At 36.8% G+C, this 22,815-nt stretch overlaps 1 protein-coding gene across 1 annotated transcript in view; it reads left to right on the top strand.

The window, feature by feature from the left end:
- LOC115210884 (PRA1 family protein 3) overlaps positions 1 to 22,815 on the top strand; it is a 78,006-nt gene that overhangs the window by 33,417 nt on the left and 21,774 nt on the right. The gene's annotated exons all lie outside the window — the stretch shown is intronic.

The raw sequence follows: 22,815 nt of genomic DNA, 5'->3' as shown, positions 1-22,815 counted from the left end.
TATATATATAGGCAGGAGTGGTTGTGTGGTAAGTAGCTTGTCTACCAACCACATGGTTCCGGGTTCAGTCCCACTGCGTGGCACCTTGGGCAAGTGTCTTCTACTATAGCCTCGGGCCGACCAAAGCCTTGTGAGTGGATTTGGTAGACGGAAACTGAAAGAAGCCCATCGTATATATGTATATATATGCGTGTGTGTGTTTGTCCCCTAGCATTGCTTGACAACCGATGCTGGTGTGTTTATGTCCCTGTTACTTAGCGGTTCGGCAAAAGAGACGGATAGAATAAGTACTGGGCTTACAAAAGAATAAGTCCGGGATCGAGTTGCTCGATTAAAGGCGGTGCTCCAGCATGGCCGCAGTCAAATGACTGAAACAAGTAAAAGAGTATATATGCGTGCATGTATGTTTCTGTAAGTCATCACATTGTAACTATGTGAGTTAAAATTACAACTGTATTCTGTATTGAGTACTTTTTTTTCTCCTGCTTGTTTGCCCAGTAATTAGTAATTAGGTCACATTTGTGAATGTCTTATGTATACAAAACAGAAAAAAGAAAACCATGCTAAATATATTTCTCAGAAGAAGAAGAAGAAGAAGAAGAAGGACTATGGTAATAGCATGCAGAATGTCAGAATATAGTACCTTAACATGGATCAAGTATACGTCTAAAAGAACTTGCTGTAAATTTGAGGGAATATATATATATTAATAGTAGCAGCATGGTTAATTTGTTATCAGTCATCAAATAGATAAGATAGATTACTCTGTTTGACTTACATTGCTATTTATCTTGGCATATCACAAAGATAATCTTTTGGTGGTCTTGAATGTGTATTACTTAAGTTGTTCATAATATTTCACCATTTGGTTACCATATTTCTGTTGATGTATATTGTCTATGTTTCGGTTAATTTTGAAAGTAATAATAAAGAAGTTAGTGAAATAACTTTGTTGTTATTAACTCTTCACCATTCACGTTGTTCTGTCAAAAGCAATGCTTATTTATTCACATTGTTTTGAATTAATCATGGATTATCTACAAGCTGCAACTTTGCAATTTTGATGAGGTTAACTGTTAATTTTTAGAATGATATTATGGGGGTGATGTGATAGGTTACTTCTGGCCAGTTTAAACATAAAGCAGGTAGAATATGTTAGCCAGGTGTGGTAAGTAGCTTGCTTACCAGCCACATGGTTCAGGGTTCAGTCCCACTGCGTGGCACCTTGGGCAAGTGTCTTCTACTATAGTCTCGGGCTGACCAAAGCCTTGTGAGTGGATTTGGTAGACGGAAACTGAAAGAAGCCCGTCGTGTATATATATATATATATATGTATGTATGTATGTGTCTGTATATGTTTGTGTGTCTGTGTTTGTCTCCCCAACATCGCTTGACAACTGATGCTGGTGTGTTTACATCCCCGTAACTTAGTGGTTTGACAAAAGTTACTGATAGAATAAGTACTAGGCTTACAAAGAATAAGTCCTGGGGTCGACTTGCTCAACTAAAGGTCATGCTCCAGCATGGCCGCAGTCAAATGACTGAAACAAGTAAAAGAGTAAAGAGTAAAAGAGTTGAAATGCTTAAAGGTTAAAGTAATGTTTGGGACATAAATTAACATGAAATTTTGATGGAAGGCATTAATTTAGATCACTTCAAAACAGGAAATTGGTAGCAGAAAATCAGGGGTGGTCTCAGGCAGGTGTGGTATCAAGAGAGTTAAAAGATCTCCATGCAAAAATTGTTTGCAACTTCATTATGTATAATATTTCATTTAGAAAATGAATGCTGCTGCCTCTTACTGTTATATTACTTAGCTTCATATTGAAGTGTGTGTGTGTGCGAACAACTATTGGGTTACTACTTTATAGGGAACATGTTCGGGTGCAGACATGGCTGTGCGGTTGAGATGCTAACTTCCCAAATACATGATTTCGGGTTCAGTCCCACTGTGTGGCACCTTGGACAAGTGACTTCTAATATAGCCCCAGGCCAACCAAAGACTTGTGAGTCGATTTGGTAGACAGAACCTGAAAGAAACACATCGTACATGTTTGTGTGTTTGAGTGTCCCCCTGCCTTGATAGTTGTAAATGAGTATCACCATCATACAAGCAGTGTCGTTCATTTCCAGTCGTCCTTGAAATATGTCTGGCCATGCAAAAGTATTGCTTTGTTTAGAAATGGTGAATTTTTCCAGCCATAGAAAACCTATCTCAATAAATTCCATCAGACCCATGCAAGCACAGAAAGTGGCTGTTCAAACGGACAATAAAGCTTGGCATAGCCCTTCGGCTTGCCAGCTCTTGTCAAACTGTCCAACCTATGCCAGCAAGGAAGACGGATGTTAAATGATGATGTTCCATCCTTGCCTTATCCTTTGAAACCAAATGAATTATTCCACTCACCACCTAATCAAAAATAGATACTACTTCTATTTCTAATAGATTCCGCTCCTATTTCTTAGTTGACTTGGTCTGTTTAGGAAGATAAGCTTTCCTTTAATATAATACAATTCTGTTCTGATAATCCATTATAATATAGTTCTGTGCTCTGATAACTCTTTTACATGTTTAGAGGTTAGTCTCACAAGCTTATATTTGCTTAAAGGGGCAGCATTTAGTTTGTTGTTATATTAGTGTTTGTTCTGTTGTGTGTGGTTTTTGTTATTTTATTGGGTGTTAATCTTGTCAGAAATATCCAGGATTATTGAGTTTTGAAATCTACATCAAACAATCATCATCATTATTGTTTAACATCCGTTTTCCATGCTAGCATGGGTTGGATGGTTCGACCGGGGTCTGGGAAGCCAGGAGGCTGCGCCAGGCTCCAGTCTGATCTGGCAGTGTTTCTACAGCTGGATGCCCTTCCTAATGCCAACCACTCCGTGAGTGTAGTGGGTGCTTTTTACGTGCCACTAGCACAGGTGCCAGGAGAGGCTGGCAGCAGCCATGATCAGCTGGTGCTTTTTACGTGCCACCGGCACAGGGATCACAACTACAATTTCCATTGATTTTTGATGTTGATGTACTTGACTCGATAGGTCTCCTCAAGCACAGGGTCGAAACAGTGTTTCTTTACTTGCCACCTGCACAGGAGTCAATCCAGCAGCACTGGCAACGGCCGGGTGCCGGTCATAGGATTTGGTTCAGTCAATTAATTTTGAGCAATAAGTTAGGTAAGCAATGAACCTGTGACTGCCCTTGTTTTAAAGTGATCTAAATTAACTTCCATCAAATTTTCATGTTGTGTTCCAAATAACGCAGCAAGTTGGAAGAATCATTAGCATGCTGGGCAAAATGCTTAGCAGCATTTCGTCTATCGTTATGTTCTGAGTTCAAATTTTGCCATGGTCAACTTTACCTTTCACCCTTTCAGGATCGATGTAATCGACTTTCTCCCTTCCCTGAAATTGCTGGCCTTGTGCCAAAATTTGAAACCAATTTATGTTCCAAACATCACTTTAATAATGACAATCATTTCACTAAATTCTTCATTATTTTCAAAATTAAGGAATTGTATTTCAACAGAAACATGGTGAACGCGTTAAAACTGTCTGGAACAATAGTTATTTCATGCAAATATTTTGTGTGTGTGCCTAAATTGCTATTTCCAAAATTGATTGAATCCTTATTTTTATCAAACCAATTTTATTTGAATTGTTAATCTTCATCATCTCTATATCCAAGTTTTTCCGTGATGCCATCTTTTGAGCAAGTCTTGCCACCCATCGCAGTCCTTCATCATCTGGCTTGCACAGTCTGGCATGGGAAACTGCCAATTCTTGTTGCATTATATTGTTTTTCCTATTTGGCTCAATTCTTTGACACAAACCTTATACAGGGTGGACCAAAATGATCTGACACATTTGGAGGCTTAATAAAAGCACAAAATAAGAAATAATGCAAAGAAAAATTTTGTTTTCTGAATGTACATATAATGCCATTTTATTTCATTAAGTTTTAAAAATTAAATCAGCTAAATGCTTCCCATCATTGTCAACACACTGTTGGAGACGTTCATAAAAGTTATCAATAACTCTATGGATCATTTCTTCTGGAATGGTGAAATGTGATTTCTTCTTGTGGGGATATTTAAAATCAAAAAGTATCTGGTCATCGCCCTCGATCTATTGATGAATTAAAACGTGCAATTTGTGTAGAAATAGCAACCATTCCAGAAGAAATGATCCATAGAGTTATTGATAACTTTCATGAACGTCTCCAACAGTGTGTTGACAATGATGGGAAGCATTTAGCTGATTTAATTTTTAAAACTTAATGAAATAAAATGGCATTATATGTACATTCAGAAAATAAAATTTTTCTTTTCATTATTTCTTATTTTGTGCTTTTATTAAGCCTCCAAATGTGTCAGATCATTTTGGTCCACCCTGTATAAGTGAAAATCTTTTCATAAAATAGGTACTTCTGAAAGTTCTTTGGACAACATTCATGTTTAGACCTCTACCATTGAAGTAACATTAATAAGAAAATAGCTTTTTGACTTTGCTTTGAGTTGCGTAAATCTCTCCTTACTTTCACTAATACCCCAGTGGAACTGTACACTTGAATTACAACATTATTGGGTTTGTTGAGAAGATATTACCTTTAGAACATTCCTTGTCTTTGACTCATCAACACACATTTGTTAAGAGTGGTTAGTGACTGAAATCCGATCTGTTACTAAATGTAGTATTACTGAATCACAAGACTAACATAAAAATCTAATCAGCTAGCATTGATCTGGACTAAAAAGCAATACAAATCTCTCCACCAAGTTTTCAAATACTGGATGTGATTGTATGCATTTAATACAAAATTGTAAACATACCTTTCTAATTTCTGAAGTAAAAATAAGCAGAATAGTCTTGATATCAATATCTTATTTGGATATTGGTATCAAGAAACCCCTATGTTTTTCTCAGAATATCTTTTCATTCCTTTTAGAATTAAATAAAATCTTGACAAATGCTGCCATAGCAGGGGTGGGTTTTTTTTTCTTCTTTTGCTTGTCTTTAATTGGTCCAAGCCCAAGGAATATCAGGTTACAAAGGTTGGATGTACTTTGGAAGTAGATGATATGTCTCGGCTGTTTGTTCAATTCCTGTTTTTTTTTTTTTGTTGTTTTCTTTTTTCATGTCTATTATTGATATAGTTCACATGTAGATACGACATAATCAATGAGTGGATATTGACTCTCAGCATGACATCAACCGCCGTTAAGTAAAAATTAGTTTTTGATTAGCAAACTCACTTGCTATGCTGTGTTGGGGAAACATTTTTAGAATTAATTTGCTTCTTGCAAGAAGTTGCATGAAAGTAACTGATAACTAATCAACAAACTTTATTAACCCTCTCATATCTGGAACATTAACTTCAATCTTTTGTCATTTTGAAAGCATGCTAACTTAAATCATAAAATATATAATTATGCATAGGTGCAGGAGTGGCTCTGTGGTAAGCAGCTTGCCTACCAACCACATGCTTCTGGGTTCAGTCCCACTGCATGACACCTTGGGCAAGTGTCTTCTACTATAGCCTTGGACCGACCAAAGCCTTGTGAGTGGTTTTGGTAGATGGAAACTGAAAGAAACCTGTCATATATATGTATGGGTGTGTATATGTTTGTATATCTGTGTTTGTTCCCCACCAGCATTGCTTGACAAGCAATGGTGGTGTGTTTACGTCCCCATAACTTAGCGGTTCGGCATAAGAGACCGATAGAATAAGTACTGGGCTTACAAAGAATAAGTCCTGGGGTCGATTTGCTCGACTAAAGGCTGTGCCCCAGCATGGCCGCAGTCAGATGACTGAAACAAGCAAAAGAGTATGCAATTAACCCCAACTCCCTAAAATTACTGGCCTTGTGCCAAAATTTGAAATTATCATTATTGCATTAATGCAATTTATTGTGATATTATTATCAGGTCTATAAAGGTGGCACAGATGGTAACACACTGGCAGTAACTAATTTCGTTAATGAAAAAGCACCATCCAAACATGGCCGATGCCAGTGCCGCCTTGACTGGCTTCTGTGCCGGTGGCATGTAAAAAGCACCAACCAATCATGGCCACTGCCAGCTTCCCCTGGTACCTGTGCCAGTGGCACGTAAAAAGCACCCACTATACTCACGGAGTGGTTGGTGTTAGGAAGGGCATTGAGCTGTAGAAACACTGCCAGATCAGACTGGACCCTGGTGTAGCCTCCTGGCTTCCCAGACTCCAGTCGAACAGTCCAACCCGTGCTAGCACAGAAAACGGATGTTAAGCGATGATGATGATAACTAGGTTCAATTCCTGCCAAATTTTTATCCCACCAACACTTTTTTCTGCAAAATAAGTTTATCCTGTTCAGGGTATATTATTAGCATTATCCTGTGTTTGAGAATTTAAAAATCACTTCTTTAACTTTCTGAGACATCTCAACGCTTCTAAAGCAAACTTCGTTTGTTTGTTTATGTTCATCGTAATCTGAATTTATTATATTCAGTTCAATAGACTACAGCTGTTCTGTGTGTATGTGTGTGTGAAGGTCCACATAATATGTTATAGAAATTTATACAGGTGAAAGGGTCAACTACTGACTGAGGTACACCAAAACCCAAATAGTGTAAGGAGCAGAGACAACAGCAACAGGACTTTTTGCTTAGTATTCTTTTACTTGTTTCAGACATTTGACTGCGGCCATGCTAGAGCACCACCTTTATAAGAATATTTTTAAAAATTTTTATACCACTGATTAATTTGCTAACACATGTTTACAGTCTGCTTTCATAGCATGGACCAATGAAGCAATGTTTCTTGACTTGCTAGAAATAGCTTCTAAGTTCTCTCAAATTATTCCCTACTGCCTTAAAAGAACACTATAGATACTATTCTTGATATACAAAAAAGACAAGATAGTCATGGCTGGAATAATATCTTTGATTATTGATCTGTTCAATCAGTGCTGACCTGGAGCATAAAAACATCTTACCACCAAGAATTATTTGAAAATTAAAATGTTTAATCAGTTTTACAGTGGATAATAAAGGAACGACACAATGGACTCTTGTAGCCACTCACGTGGAACAAAGAATTCTCTCTATAGGCACAGGCCTATATACACACATACACATACACACATACATACATACATATTACAAGTTCAGGTTTTATATCTGTAATTATTGGGGCACTGAGCTATCTAACACTCTGCCTAAATACCAGTCTTGAGAAATTAGGCATCTCAAAACCAGAAAGTAGAAAGCTGATTCGAAGATTACAGATCCAATCCATCACTGGAACTGTAAAAGTCTGTAAAACTTTCCAGAATTTTATCATTTAAGTATATATGAGCATGTCTAGATATGCAACTATATGCATGAGAATACATACATAAAACAAAACATACTAATCTGCACATATACTTACATACATACAAAAATGCCCTGTTGTTGATGTTGAAATTTCTAGATCCTTGGATGTAGGTTAGAAACTGGCTCTTTCTTTATTAGCAAGAAATCTTGAAATAAAACTGAACAGTGACACACACACACACACACACACACACACTTTATTTATAGGTTAATAAGGTTACCATTGGTTTCATGCTGAAGTGGGGGATGAGTACCAATGTTCCATATGGCAGGCTTGATAATTGTTGAGAGATTTCTCTTAGGATGAAATTAATGGTAGCTTTGTTTAACCCACAGATAAAGAATATTTATCATACAAACTAACCATTTTGTCACTAATTAGAATAGTTTTCTCATTATTTGGTATTTTTGTGAACATTCAATTTAAACTATTTTTATATATTTGAACAAGTCTGATCAAATTGTTCTTTAATGGTATAGATGATTAAAACATAAACATAAGCATAGACATGCTATATGGTTAATTAGTTCTCTTCTGAACTATATGGCTTATAATTCACTAGCTGACCATGTGCCATCAATAATGACAGCTAATTGTGGTATTTTATATATAAATAAGGTACATAATAATCACACATACAAACATTCACTTACTTCCCTTGTACACGTACACATATACTCACAGAGTTGAAACGCTGATTTCTCACCTTCCTTCCTTATTCACCTATCACACCTTCCTTTCTCTCACTCCCCCTCAGTCAGGGCTATTACTCTCACTACTTCTCCTTCACTGAATTACTATTTTCTCCCTTCCTCCACGTCCGGCATGATTCTGGGCAAAATATATATATAAAAACAATATGCTCATTATTGCATTAGGAGATTCTTCCTGTGTGTATACTGTCAGATGATGTCTTGTGTATCTGCAGCTTGATCTGTGCCTCATAAATGGAATTTGCTAGATGGAAGCAGGAAGAAGCCCATTATATAATTGTGTGTGTGCACTTGAGTGTATATTCCTCTTGTTTAGCATCCTTTTTTTCTTTTTTTTTAAACCCTTTTTACTTGTTTCAGTCATTAGACTGTGTCCATGCTGGAGTACCAATGCATTTTTTAAGCTTGGTACTTATTCAGTTGGTCTGTTTTGCTGAACCACTAAGTTATAGGAATGTAAATGTACCAATACTGGCTGTCAATGCTGGGGAACAAACTCATACCTGCACACACACACACACACGATAGGCTTCTTTCAGTTTCTGTCTATCACATCCACTTACAAAGCTTTGGTTGGCTCAAGACTAAAGTAGAAGACACTTGCCCAAGGTGCATGCAGTGGAACTGAACCCAGAACCACGTGGTTGGGAAGCAAACTTCTTACCATACAGCCACACATGCACCTATTCACACTTTTCCCAAACAAGTCACTTTTCAGTCAAATTCCATCATTTGTTAACAATCCTTTATAAAAGTGCATCCAAGATGGTTGTTGATTGATACTGCTGGGAATAATATCTGGAAATAAGTAAGGGTTGGCACCAGCAAGAGCTCCTGGCTGTAGAAAATCTGCTTCAACCAAAGTTTCATCGGAGCCATGTAAGCATGGAAAAGTGGCCATTAAAAAGATAATTATGTAATACGTTTGTTAGTGAAGTAGCAAAGATTATTGTTATTGCTATAAAGAAATAATTGTGATGTCTCCACAGAAAGACAGCAGGCTCTTACCAAAGCTTTGATCAAAACTTTGAGATGCTATCTGAACGAGTTTGATGCCAGGCCTGCCTGACTGGCTCCCATGCCGGTGGCACATAAAGAGCACCCACTTCACTCTCAGAGTGGTTAACGTTAGGAAGGGCATCCAGCTGCAGAAACATTGCCAGATCAGATTGGAGCCTGGTGCAGCCGCTGGCTCTCCAGACCTCAGTCAAAACATCCAACCCATGGAAAATGGACATTAAACAATGATGATGATTGTGGTGTGTGTGCTGACAACTTTGGTTTCATGAAAACATAGAATTACTGGAATTATTTGATTAATTGGGAATTCCATTGGTTTATTACATAGCTCTGTAATTAGTTTATGACATTTTTGTTTGCTTTCTACAACTAGAAACCTTATTCTGGTTCATTATTAAGGCCAATTTCCTGACATTTCAAATTGACCAGAAAAGAGTAATTAGCAGAGTCTTTGAATTGTTAACCAAAGGTAACTTACTTCATGGTAGGTGTTATGTTTCGTGACCAAATAGTACTTGGCAGCTATTTAATCCAAAATCTACATCAAATCTTCAATATATTATGTGTGCAGTAACAACAATATATTATGTTTGCAGTAACATGCATGAAGGCGCATGGCTCAGTAGTTAGAGCGTCGAGCTTACAACCGTGAGGTTGTGAGATCGAATTCCAGACCGGGCTGCGTGTTGTGTTCTTGAGCAAAACACTTTATTTCACATTGCTCCAGTTCACTCAGTTGCGACGTCACTGATGCCAAGCTGTATCGGCCTTTGCCTTTCCCTTGGATGACATCGGTGGCATGGAGAGTGAAGGCTGGTATGCATGGGCGACTGCTGGTCTTTTATAAACAACTTTGCCTGGACTCGTCCCTCGGAGGGTAACTTTCTAGGTGCGATCCCTTGGTCATTTGTGACTGAAGGGGGTCTCTCTGCAGTAACAACATTAGTGCTGCTATATTTCATAGTATCTAATTCCTGGTCTAAAACCAGCTTACCATTTTGTACATTTAAAATTACAGTGTTCTACTAACAATTTGCCATGGCTGCTAGAGGGCAACAGGGAATTCTTGAAAATCATCTCTATAACCAAATTTCAATTCTTCTTTGGATTCATCATTGTCATTTAACACCTGTTCTCCATGCTTACATGGATTGAAATCAATGTTAATATCACTGCCTGTCTTGGCTTGAAAATACCTAGTTTAATGCCTATGTAATAACTGCAGAAGCAACTAAAGTTACTATTAAATACAGACACAATGGTTTTATAATAAACTAGCATTAAAGACCCGTCGTTGCCGGGTCATAGTGCTAGTGCATGTATATATGTGTATATATATATGTACATATTACATGTACATCTATATATATACATCTACACATAAAATACAAAATACAAAGTTATATCTTGATATCGCTAGTGATAACAATACTCAAAATATATAACAGACTGGAATTGTTAGCCCATCTCTTGTAATTTCGATCAATTGTATCTTGTCCTCCCTCTTGTATAGAACTGTGGCTACAATCCAGCCTACCTCTACTTCTGGGAGGAGGGGGGGGGGCATTTTAAATTTTTTTCCGGGGTGTCCTACGTCCCAGATATAAAGGTAAAAATAAAATATTTCCACTTTGCAAGTTCAAGTCGAGTACTCCCTTGCACGCTCCGTTGACTCAAATCTTGCTTCTGTTGCGAATTTTTTATTAACCATCTGGACTATTTCATTTCTGCACGCTAATTTTATTTTTAATTTATTCCCATTCATGTGAAACCACTTATTCAAGTTCAAGTCATTGATGCAATTTTATACCAATTGCTATTTTTACTTTTGTTATGTTACGATTATATTATACTTTAGTTTGATTTTAATTATTACTTACTACATATAATTCAATTGTTATTATTTTTATTGTTAAAGTGAAAGTATCTGACATAAAATAGAGAAACGTTTTTGTTTCACTTTTAACACATAATACTGAAATAGTGGAGAAGGTATGATATTGCTATGGGCTCGCTCTAGGCAAGAAGTTGAACATTTTTTTTTTGCCCATGAAACTACATGGACCCTAAGTAAGGCATGTGTAAAATTTGAATGGAATTGGTTGTGTAGTTCTCAAGTTTTAGGGAATTGTTGTGGAGAAGATATGATATTACTGTGGGCTCGCCCTAGGCAAAAAGTTAAAAAACATTTTTTTTGCCGATGACACTCCCCGGACCCTAAGTAAGGCATGTGTGAAATTTGAATGAAATTGGTTGTGTAGTTCTCAAGTTTTAGGGAAACACACAGACAGACACACATTCTCAATTTTATGTATATAAAGATATTTCTGAAATCGAAATCGATCAAAAAGTCAATGGAAATTGTAGTTGTGATACCTGTGCAGGTGGCACGTAAAAAGCACCATCTGAACATGGCCGTTGCCAGTTCTGCCTCGACTGGCTTTCATGCCGGTGGCACGTAAAAAGCACCAGCCGATCATGGCTGCTGCCAGCCTCTCCTGGCACCTGTGCTAGTGGCACGTAAAAAGCACCCACTACACTCACGGAGTGGTTGGCGTTAGGAAGGGCATCCAGCTGTAGAAACACTGCCAGATCAGACTGGAGTTTGGCGCAGCCTCCTGGCTTCCCAGGCCCCGGTCGAACTGTCCAACCCATGCTAGCATGGAAGACGGATGTTAAACGATGATGATGATTTCTAGAATCAGTTGTGGATGTTTGTAGTGGCATCAGCAGCAATGACTGATGATGATGAATGACATGAGCTGACATAAAAGGGAGACAGGATCACTTAGTGACTTCTTGACATCTCCTGCAAGTCATCTCGTATATACTTGACACATTGTCGAGTAGTCATCCACTTGTAATGTCAAGTGTTGTTAACCATACGGTAATATACTGAATGGTTTATGCCAAAAGATTTTAATGAATTAAAATTTCTCTCTTTGTGACTCACATAGAAAAGGGGAGATAATTAAAAGAAATTAATTTTAGAAATTTAAATCTCATCACACTTTATGAGGGGATGGTTATCTCCCTTGTAATTAACGACCTTTGCCTGAATTATCCACGTGTATTTAGATCTCGTGACAGCAACAGAGAGGTTTCAGTCTTATTAGGCCTCATTAACATACTTTTCACAGAGACTTGAGGTTGGCAGTATAAATTGTACAATATTGAATAAAATTGAGCTAAGGAGAATAAATTAAACAAGCCAATAGCATTGAATATGAATATATAGATGCAGGAGTGACTGTTGTGTGGTAAGAAGCTTGCTCCCCAACCACATGGTTCCAGGTTCAGTCCCACTGCATAGCACCTTGGGCGACTGTCTTCTACTATAGCCTCGGGCTGACCAATCCTTGTGAGTGGATTTGGTAGATGGAAACTGAAAGAATCTGTCGTCTGTGTGTGTGTGTGTGTGTGTGTGTGTGTGTGTGTGTGTGTGTATATATTTATATTAAGGGCATTACTATACATAAAAGTCAAAACTACCATTATAAGCACGTACCAAACGTGATGGAATGCAATTCCCGAAGCGAGCTGAAGTCCCTCCTAGCATGAGGCATTTATGTATAGTAATGCCCTTAATATAAATAAATATATTTAAAGGGAATAATTAATAAATTTTTCTCTTGAGATTTTTCACACTAACTACTTGATAAATTCTCATAAAGATTTTATCCTATTTTTAAATATATATATATATATATATATTTGTGTCTGTGTTTGTTCCCCACCATCGCTTGACAACTGATGTTGGTTTATTTATGTCCCTGTAACTTAATGGTTCGACAAAAAAGATCAATAGAATAAGTGCTAGGCTTACAAAGAATAAGTCCTGGGGTCAATTTGTTCGACTAAAGGCAGTGCTCCAGCATGGCTACAGTCAAATGACTGAAACAAGTAAAAAAAATAAAAGAATATTATGTGATAAGAAGATTGCTTCCCAACCAAATGGTACCAGGTTCAGTCCCACTGTGTGTCACCTTGGGCATGTGTCTTCTACCGTAACCCCAGGCCTACTAAAGCCTTGTGGATGGATTTGGTAGGCAGAAACTGGAAGGAGCTCATTGTATATGTATATCCGTTCATTCCTAATTCCCTCCCTCTCAGTGTTATTGTCTACTTGCCTTGACTTTCCATGACAGTGTCACTGTCTTTTTGTTTCAAATCCTTTGTTGTGCCTAGTCTACCTTTCTTGGAAACAGGTGAGGGTAGGTAATAGGAAGGGCATTTAAAGATCTTATATATCTTTATAATTAAATATTATTAGGAATTGCTAAAAAAAATTAAAATATTTTGTGTAGTGTGGAAGTATAGCCAATTATTTGCACATAAATTTTAACAAAATTTCTTAAGGACCTACAAGGGCCATATGAACCCCAGTTGTGAACCGTTGATCTAAACACTGAATTGAAATTATCTGATAAAGTGTACTATGTCAAGGCATACACACACACACACACACACACACATATATATATATATAATATATATATATATATATATATATTATATATATATATATCTATATATATATATCATCATCATCATCTTTTAACGTCCGCTTTCCATGCTACCATGGGTTGGACGATTTGACTGACGACTGGGGAACCAGATGGCTGCACCAGGCTCCAATCTTGGTCATATATAAATTTAATTAGAGTATGTGTTAACCTTGTGAAGGAATGGTTGCTTCTTATTAATTGAAACAACTTTAAGAAGCAAAGATGACCAATTTGTTAAAAATAAATAATTGTTAACTTCCTTATCTTCATTTTCTTCTCTTCTTTTAGCTATATATATATATATATATAAAGTAAGATTCCTTCTGAACAGGCTCTTTTCACTGTTATCCTCATGATTAACTACTGTCTACTCACACTGGGTATATAGTATCTCTTAATACATCATAATCCATTGTCATCTCATCTGTAAAGTCTAATGTTCTCAGATCTGTCCTGAATACTCCTTGCCAAGTCTTCTATGATAGAGTACGTCCATCAACTACATTCCAAACCTTGTGTTGTCTTGGTAAGATAATGTTCTTTATTAAGAATTTTAATAACATCATGCACTTAACTGTATCTTAACACCCACCTACACCTACACACAGTCAATGGTAGTGCTTCAACATGACCGGAGCCAACTGGTTGCAATCAAATTAAATTACACATACACACACATTGTTTATGTGTGGAATGCCATTTGTATGTTAGTTAATGAAAGCTGTTCTTACTATTTTGTTACAATCATTCAAGTTTTTTCGTTATCTAAATATTTCATTCTGATAGCTATTCAATTAAACATCTCTGTGTGTGGCTAGATAAAAAGCTGGGTCAGATATTCACATGGCACCTAATGAGCATTTAATCAAAGATTAACTAAGTACTAAGGTTTACTAATTCTTTTGTTTTGTTTTTACTAGTGTTTGACCTTTTCATTGTTTCAGTATGTGTTTTTCCGCAAATAGTGTTACATCTGTTGTCCCAGTAAGTAAGATGGGCTTTAATACTTTAAGAATTTGCAGATTATTTAAAGGAATTGCCTTATAACTTCTATTCCACTCATCAATGTACTTGTACTTGTGGCGACATTCACCCTGGGTGGGTTGAGTCGGCTTCTTCTACCACCCTCGAGGCATCTCGAAGAAGTTGGAAGAAGTTTTGTGGGAATATGTGGATTTCACAAGTGGTCCTCAACAATACCGCATGTAGGGACATCCTGTTTGCCGCAGATTGTCTGCAGACGCAGGGACAGAACGACCGAGGAGCCGCCAGTTACTTTATTGTTATTATTGGTCTATAGGCGTAGGAATGGCTGTGTGGTAAGTAGCTTGCTTACCAACCACATGGTTCCGGGTTCAAACCCACTGCGTCGCACCTTGGGCAAGTGTCTTCTACTATAGCCTCGGGCCGACCAAAGCCTTGTGAGTGGATTTGGTAGACAGAAACTGAAAGAAGCCCATTGTGTATATGTATATATATATATATATATATATATATATATATATATATAGTTAATCCAAACATGAAAACACAAAGAGAAAACACAACAATGCGAAGACGTGGAACAAATATAGTATTATTGGATGCTCAGGAAGGAAGGGAAGAAGGAGGGTTTAACGTTTTGAGCAGAGCTCTTCGTCAGAAATATAGGAGAAGAAAAGATCCATAGAAGGGAAGACAGAGGGAAAAAAATCGCCAACGGTACTCACGCGGTCACATATATATATATATATGTATGTGTTTGTGTTTGTCCCCCCAACATCGCTTGACAACCGATGACAACTTAGCGGTTCGGCGAAAGAGGCCGATAGAATAAGTACTAGGCTTACAAAGAATAAGTCCTGGGGTCGATTTGCTCGACTAAAGGCGGTGCTCCAGCATGGCCACAGTCACATGACTGAAAAGAGTAAAAGAGTATCATAACTGTCATCGATATTATCCAAGAAAAAAAATGCAAATGCTGGTCCCAATTGACACCAATATCATTGCCTGATAAAGGGTAAAACAATTACAGCAAGGTGTTTCTGTCCCACATTCTAACAGTTCCACAAAGTTCTTATCTGAAGTTATTGTTCCCCTTGATGGTATAAACTGTGTTTGAAAGCCCCAGTTTGATAGCTTTCTCAGAAATCATTTCTTCTGTGAATTTCTTTTTTTCCAGTTAATCAGTTTCTCCCTTGTCACCCTCAACATTGAAAATGCAGTGAGCATGCAGTTGGCCTGTTCAAAACCTGTAATCAATAAATACTGTTATTCACAAAATGTTATACATATATATTCTAGTACTTTATTTTGTGAGAATTTACAAAAAAATAAAAGATGAAGACGGGTGTGTAAACAACAAACAGATGTATTAGTTTAACACTCGGGAAGTGAGAAAGTCTTTTACGTTTCGAGCCTATGCTCTTCGACAGAAAGGAACACAGAAAGAAACAAGGATAGAAAATATATATATATATAATATATATATATATATATATATATATATATATATAGGAGTGGCTGTGTGGTAAGAAGCTTGCTTCCCAACCACATGGTTCTGGGTTCAGTCCCACTGCGTGGCGCCTTGGGCGACTGTCTTCTACTATAGCCTCAGGCCGACCAATGCCTTGTGAGTGGATTTGGTAGATGGAAACTGAAAGAATCTCGTGTATGTGTGTGTATATATATATATATGTATATATAACTGATGTTGGTGTGTTTGCATCCCTGTAAATGAGCAGTTCCACAAAAGAGACCAGTAGAATAAATACTAGGCTTACAAAGAATAAGTCCTGGGATCGACTTGTTCAACTAAAGGCAGTGCCCCAGCATGGCCACTGTCAAATGACTGAAACAATTAAAAGAATAAAACAATATATATATATATATCAAAGAGAACGATATGCATGACCAGTTAATCACTCAGAAAACAAGTACAACTCGGCTAGTTATTGTGTAAAAGTGTTTGTTTTTGCATAATATATACTAAAAGCCTAACACCATGAATTTGTCAATGCTAAACACTTTCTCTTTCATCTATACAAATTGCCAATAGCAGCCACAAACGCAGTACAAGGAAAGAACTCTAAATTGTAATAATAATTTATTCAAAAGACATTATACAAATGTTTTCCCCCGATATCTTGTTACAATTGAAATCAGCAGCTGGGTTTGTGCCAAAGTAAATTCTCAATAGTAGAAATGTTTTATGGTATTTCAGCTCTACCTCATTAACAGATAGCAACAGCAAGCAGGTGTGTAAAGCACAGACCTCTCTCTTTACAAACAAAAATTGAATGCAATTCCTAATCTTCGGAATTAGGTGTCTTAACAAAAAGTTCACATTAATATTTTTAAAATGCATTTAGTTCCTGTCGGTTCCCGGTTGCCAACCAAAATAGTTTTTTGTTCAAAATGTCAAATCAGCTTTTTACCACTTTTGTTCTCAAGTTTCTGTTGAAAGGCTCTGCTTTTGTTTGAATTAATTTTGAAAATAACAAAGAATTTAGTAAAATAAATCATTAACCCTTTTGCATTTAAGCCAGCCATATGTGACCCAAATATTCTACCTGTTTTATGTTCAAACTGGCCAGATCTGGCCTCTCATACCTATCCTACAATGTCATTCTAAAAATAATCACATCAAGGTTTTGGAGCCGTGAGGTAATGCATTGATTAATCCAAAACAATGTGACTTATAGATGTAGGAGTGGTTGTGTGGTAAGTAGCTTGCTTACTACATGGTTCTGTGTTCAGTCCCACTGCATGGCACCTTGGGCAAGTGTCTTCTACTATAACCTCGGGCCAACCAAAGCCTTGTGAGTGGATTTGGTAGACGGAAAGTGAAAGAAGCCCATCGTATATATGTATATGTTTGTGTGTTTGTCTCCCCAATATCACTTGACAACCGATGGTAGTGTGTTTACGTCCCCGTAACTTAGCGGTTCAGCAAAAGAGACCAATAGAATAAGTACTAGGCTTCCAAAGGATAAGTCCTGGGGTTGATTTGCTCGACTAAAGGTGGTGCTCCAGCATGGCCGCAGTCAAATGACTGAAACAAGTAAAAGAGTAAAGAGTTACTCATCTGATGAATTCAAAAACATTTCCATCTGATTCATCCAAAGAGTCATCACTGTTATTCTTTTCTTTTACATTTTGTAAATCTTTCAGCTTCCTTCTACCAAATCTACTCACAGTACTTTGATCAGCCTAGGGCTAAAGAAAAAGATACTTGCCCAAGGTGCCACACAGTGAGACAGTGACACAGTGCCATGTGGTTGGGTAGAGAAATACTCAACTACACACACACACATGCCACCACCAACAACAACAGACTTCTACAGTTACAGTCTGCTAAATTCCTTCATAGGACACTGGTTGGTCCTGAACTATAACAGAAATGCTTGCTCAAGGCAGCAGCTGGCAGAAACGTTAGCACACCAAGCAAAATGCTTAGCAGTATTTCATCTGCCGCTACATTCTGAGTTCAAATTTCGCCGAGGTCGACTTTGCCTTTCACCCTTTTGGGGTTGATTAAATAAGTACCAGTTACGCACTGGGGTCAATATAATCAACTAAATCCGATTGTCCTTGTTTGTCCCCTCTGTGTGTAGCTCCTTGTGGGTAGTAAAGAAATAGGAAATGTTTCCTCAAGGTGCCCCACAGTGGTACTGAAAGCAATGCCACATGGTTGAGAAACAACCTTCATAACCACATGGCCATGCCAGCACTTATGAGTGCATTATATGATATTTCAGAATTAGATCTAACTCCATAAAGATTTATGTTTTGGTAGTTTTACTTTTATCTTAAATAAAAAATGTCTTTGTATGCAAACTTTAAAAATTAAATGTACACATGTACAATCATATTTAACATGTTTTTGCACATGAAGGAAAAGCTTTCCCTGCGGAAATAATCTTGAGAGACAATTCTCCTCTTAGACAATATGTTTGAAAACAAACCATTGGACTATGAATGACATCACTCGATTCAGTAGATGAAAACTGAAAGAAGCCCATTTTGTGTGTGTTCCCCACCATCACTTGATAACTGCTGTTGGTGTGTTTGCATCCCCATAACTTAGTCGTTCAGCAAAAGAAACTGATGAATAAGAACCATGCTTTAAAAAATAAGTCCTGGGGGTCAATCCATTCTACTAATAACTCTTCCAGGCAGTGCCCCTGCCTGGCCACAGTCTGATGACTGAAATAAAAGATAAAAGATGCATGCATTTCATTCAGTGCTGCTTTGTGGGCCTCTAGTTAATAGAAAACTGAAATATTCATCATCATCATCATCAAAGTCCGTTTTCCATGCTGGCATGGGTCGGATGATTTGACAGGGGCTGGCAAACTGGAGAACTGCACCAAGCTCCAATTTTTTCAGATTTAATATTTTTAACTTCTTATCTTTAAAAGCGGCAAGCTGGTAGAATCGTTAACACGCCGGGCGAAATGCTTAGCGGTTTTTCATCTGTCGTTACTTTCTGAGCTCAAATTCTGCCGAGGTTGACTTTGCCTTATCCTTTCAGGGTCAATAAGTACCAGTTACGCACTGGAGTCGATGTAATTGACTTAATCCGTTTGTCTGTCCTTGTTTGTCCTCTCTGTGTTTAGCCCCTTGTGGGTAGTAAAGAAATAGGTATTTCATCTGCCGCTACTTTCTGAGTTCAGATTCCGCTGAGATTGACTTATCTTTTCATCCTTTCGAGGTCGATGTATTTGACTTAATCCCTTTGTCTGTCCTTGTTTAGCCCCCTGTGGGCATTAAAGAAATAAATATTTTTAACACCTTTAATTTTATTTTGAATATTCAAGCCTTTGATATATGTGTGACCTGATAACCTAAACTTGGTAGCTATCACATCAAATTGATTTTGCAATGTTTGTCAATAATTGATTCCACTTTACTTGTGCGTTATGTAGTGTAATTAAACAAATCAAATGATGCTTGTTGATATAAACCTGATTTTATATCTGACATTTATTCGTTATATTTTCTCCTCGTTATCAAGGTCGACAATTAATGCTCAACTAGTTTAGTACTCAAAAACTGCATTAAAGTTATCTTTTATTTTCCATATCAACCACCATTCATATTTAGAAATAGCAGCCAAATCTCCTTCATCACGCTCTCACAGTGTAATATAAGGAAGGACACGTTAGATAAAATACTTCTAAAAAAACAAAAATGGCCACAAATAGATTATCTTTGATCAGAGATCTGTTCACTGAAGGTTTATCAATTACATTACTGTCATTCTTTTTGTCTCAGTATTTATTGAACTCCTTTTTGTTGTTTCTTTTTTTTTTTTTTTTTGTTTCCCCAAGTTTAATGAAGTCTTTTATCTGACTTACATCCATTTGAGAGGAAGACAATAAAATAAGTTATGTATTGTCTTAAAGCCCATGCACCAAATTTGTGGTCTTGTGTCTATGATAGAAATCATTATTCAGATCTTTTTGGTTTGAACGGCAGTTTTTAACATAATTTCTAGGTAACTAAAAAATTTAAAACTTTGTATACTGGTAGAATGTGTTTATAAAACATCTTTTTCTCTTGGCTTTATTGAGAAAATTCTATAGTTTGTAAGATATTTGTTGTTTTTTTTCTTCAATTTCTGCAATTTCAACCAATCAATGACGTCTATTGAGGTAAAAAAAAACATTCTGTGCCGTATGAATATGTCCTCATTTAAGAAACAGATTGGGTTTATTTACATTTGTGAAGAAAAAAAGATACCCTTCCCCCTAACCCTAAAACAGATTGAAATGCAATAGATCGATACTAGGGTCATAATCATGGGTGACAATTTCATATGACACCGCTAGAAAAAAACTGCCTGTTCAAACCGAAAAGATCCCATTATTCTTATTAAAACCCTAGATGGCAGAATCGGTAAAACGTTGGGCAAAATGCTATGAAGTTAAGGTTGATTTTTGCCTTTCCTTCTTTTGTAGTCAATAATCTAATTATTTTAGGTGGCAAGCTGGCAGAATCATTAGCACATCAAATGAAATGCTTAGGGGCATTCTGGCTCTCTACATTCTGAGTTCAAATCCTGCTTGTGTCAACTGTCTTTCATTTTTTTTTTAAATCTATCTAGGTCATCCCTTTTTTTTTTTTTTTAAGGTCAATAAAGTACTAGTCAAGTGCTGGGGCCAATATAATTGACCAACCCATCCCACTAAAATTGCATACCTTGTACCAAAATTTGAACATTATGATTATTATTATTAGTAGTAGTAGTAATAGTCGTAGTCGTCGTCATCATCTTTAAATTTGGTCAGAAAACTATTCTGTAAAATATCTGGATCTCGCTCTCATTTTGAGTGAAAAGGTTGGTCATTTCCAAGCTTTTTTAAACCTGAATTTCTGTGTTTACATTCAGCCTAAAAATGGCTACCACTCAACAGAGAGATAATGCCCACCATAAAATTCAATTGAATATAGCAGCACATAAACCAGCTAGAAAAACAGAAAGCTAATTTAATTGCACAGCAAAATGTAAACATTTTACAAGGAGGAAAAAAAAAATTATTTTTTGGCAGAAAACACAAATATTGAAGTAGACATTCATAACAACAATGCACTCATGCAAATGCTTTCTTTATCCAGCAGCAATAACACACGTGCACACATTTTGCCAAGTGAGTGATTGAGTGAAGAGTTTGAATTGAATAACAAAAGTGTTTTCAGCCTTCTTTCTTCCACTAGAGCTTGTTCGAGCAAATAGGCCCTAGATACCACTTATCTGCCAGAGAAAAACTCTACTGGGCAGAGCTGTGTAACAAAGGAAAGTGCATCAATACCTCTATCCTCTATCAAACAGTGAAGAAGAAAATAAAAGAAAATATATCTCTGGGCTTTTCTCATGCTACCAAAATTGCAGTTGTAGACAACCCTTGCTGATATATAGAATGACATCATCTCTATTGGTCAAGAAAGAAACTATGGAAATACTTTTAACCCTTTCATTACCAACCTAGCTGAAACCGGCTCTGGCTCTGAGTGCAAATGTTTAGTTTTCATAAGATTTGAATTAAAATCTTCCACCAAACCTTAGTCACAATTTATGTTCCTAACACTAGCTTAATGATAATTAAGTTATTTTACTAAATTCTCTGTTATATTTAAAGTAATTAAAAGAAATACAGAGCATCTCAAAATAAATACAGTAACGAAAGGGTTAATATTCAAAACAGAACAAGACAAAATAAAAGTATGTTACTCTTCTACCCAGAAACTCATTTTATAATATATGGTGTCATGCAACACATGAATTACAGTAAAAGAAAAATATTAGTGATAACATGAACTTTTTAGTTAATTATCTCTTTTGTGACATAGCATGGGCAGGTGGTAAGCACCAAAGTAACCAAAAATGATATGTAGTTGGGTGAAGTCTATTTGGATGTAGAAGTCCTGATGACCGTAAAGTTGTGATAGTGAATCTATGGTATTTATGTTGGTAGCGACACTGCATGTTTTTGTATGGCATGCAGTGGACTTTGGTAGAACTTTCTCCACAGTATCATGTTATAAAATTTTAAAATATTTTAGTTTTAAACGACTATATTTTTCAATGATACCTAATGATACAGAGCTTTGCGCTACAAATTCATGAATTAACAATATCTTGCTGGTCACTCATACTAACTGACTGGTCAAGTGCATGATTTTGTTACCGCTGCCTTAGCGAAGGCGGAGGTATTGTTTTCGGTCATGTTTGTTTGTTTGTGGACAAGATATCTCAAGAACCACTGGATGGATTCGGATGAAACTTTAAGGGATGTTTGGCCTCGTGACTGGCACAAACTGATTAGATTTTGGGATCGATCCAGTACCAGTCAAGGATTCTGGATTATTTTTCCTGTTTTTTTTTTTTTTTACTTAATTTTTGAGAGTGGTCAGGTTTATTTGTGAGAGCAGTCTCATGTTTTCCCTCTCCTCATACACATAAACTGAGAGGGGTTAAGGGAGGGGGAAGGAAGAAAATGAGAGAAACATTAAAATGTCTGATGTCCAATAAGTAGTACCAAATGTCTCATATTCCATTCAATGAACTTATTTAAATTTTTGGCAGGACCTTCTATTTAGTAGATGCAAGTATTAATATTTTATGCACAGGTGCAGGAGTGGCTGTGTGGTAAGTAGCTTGCTTACCAACCACATGGTTCCAGGTTCAGTCCCACTGCATGGCACCTTGGGCAAATGTCTTCTACTATAG

Source organism: Octopus sinensis, linkage group LG4 (assembly GCF_006345805.1).
Source record: "Octopus sinensis linkage group LG4, ASM634580v1, whole genome shotgun sequence".
In the NCBI taxonomy this organism is placed as follows: Eukaryota; Metazoa; Mollusca; class Cephalopoda; order Octopoda; family Octopodidae; genus Octopus; species Octopus sinensis.
The sequence above is the reverse complement of the archived record's forward strand: the minus strand, read 5'-3'. Positions and strand labels throughout refer to the sequence as shown.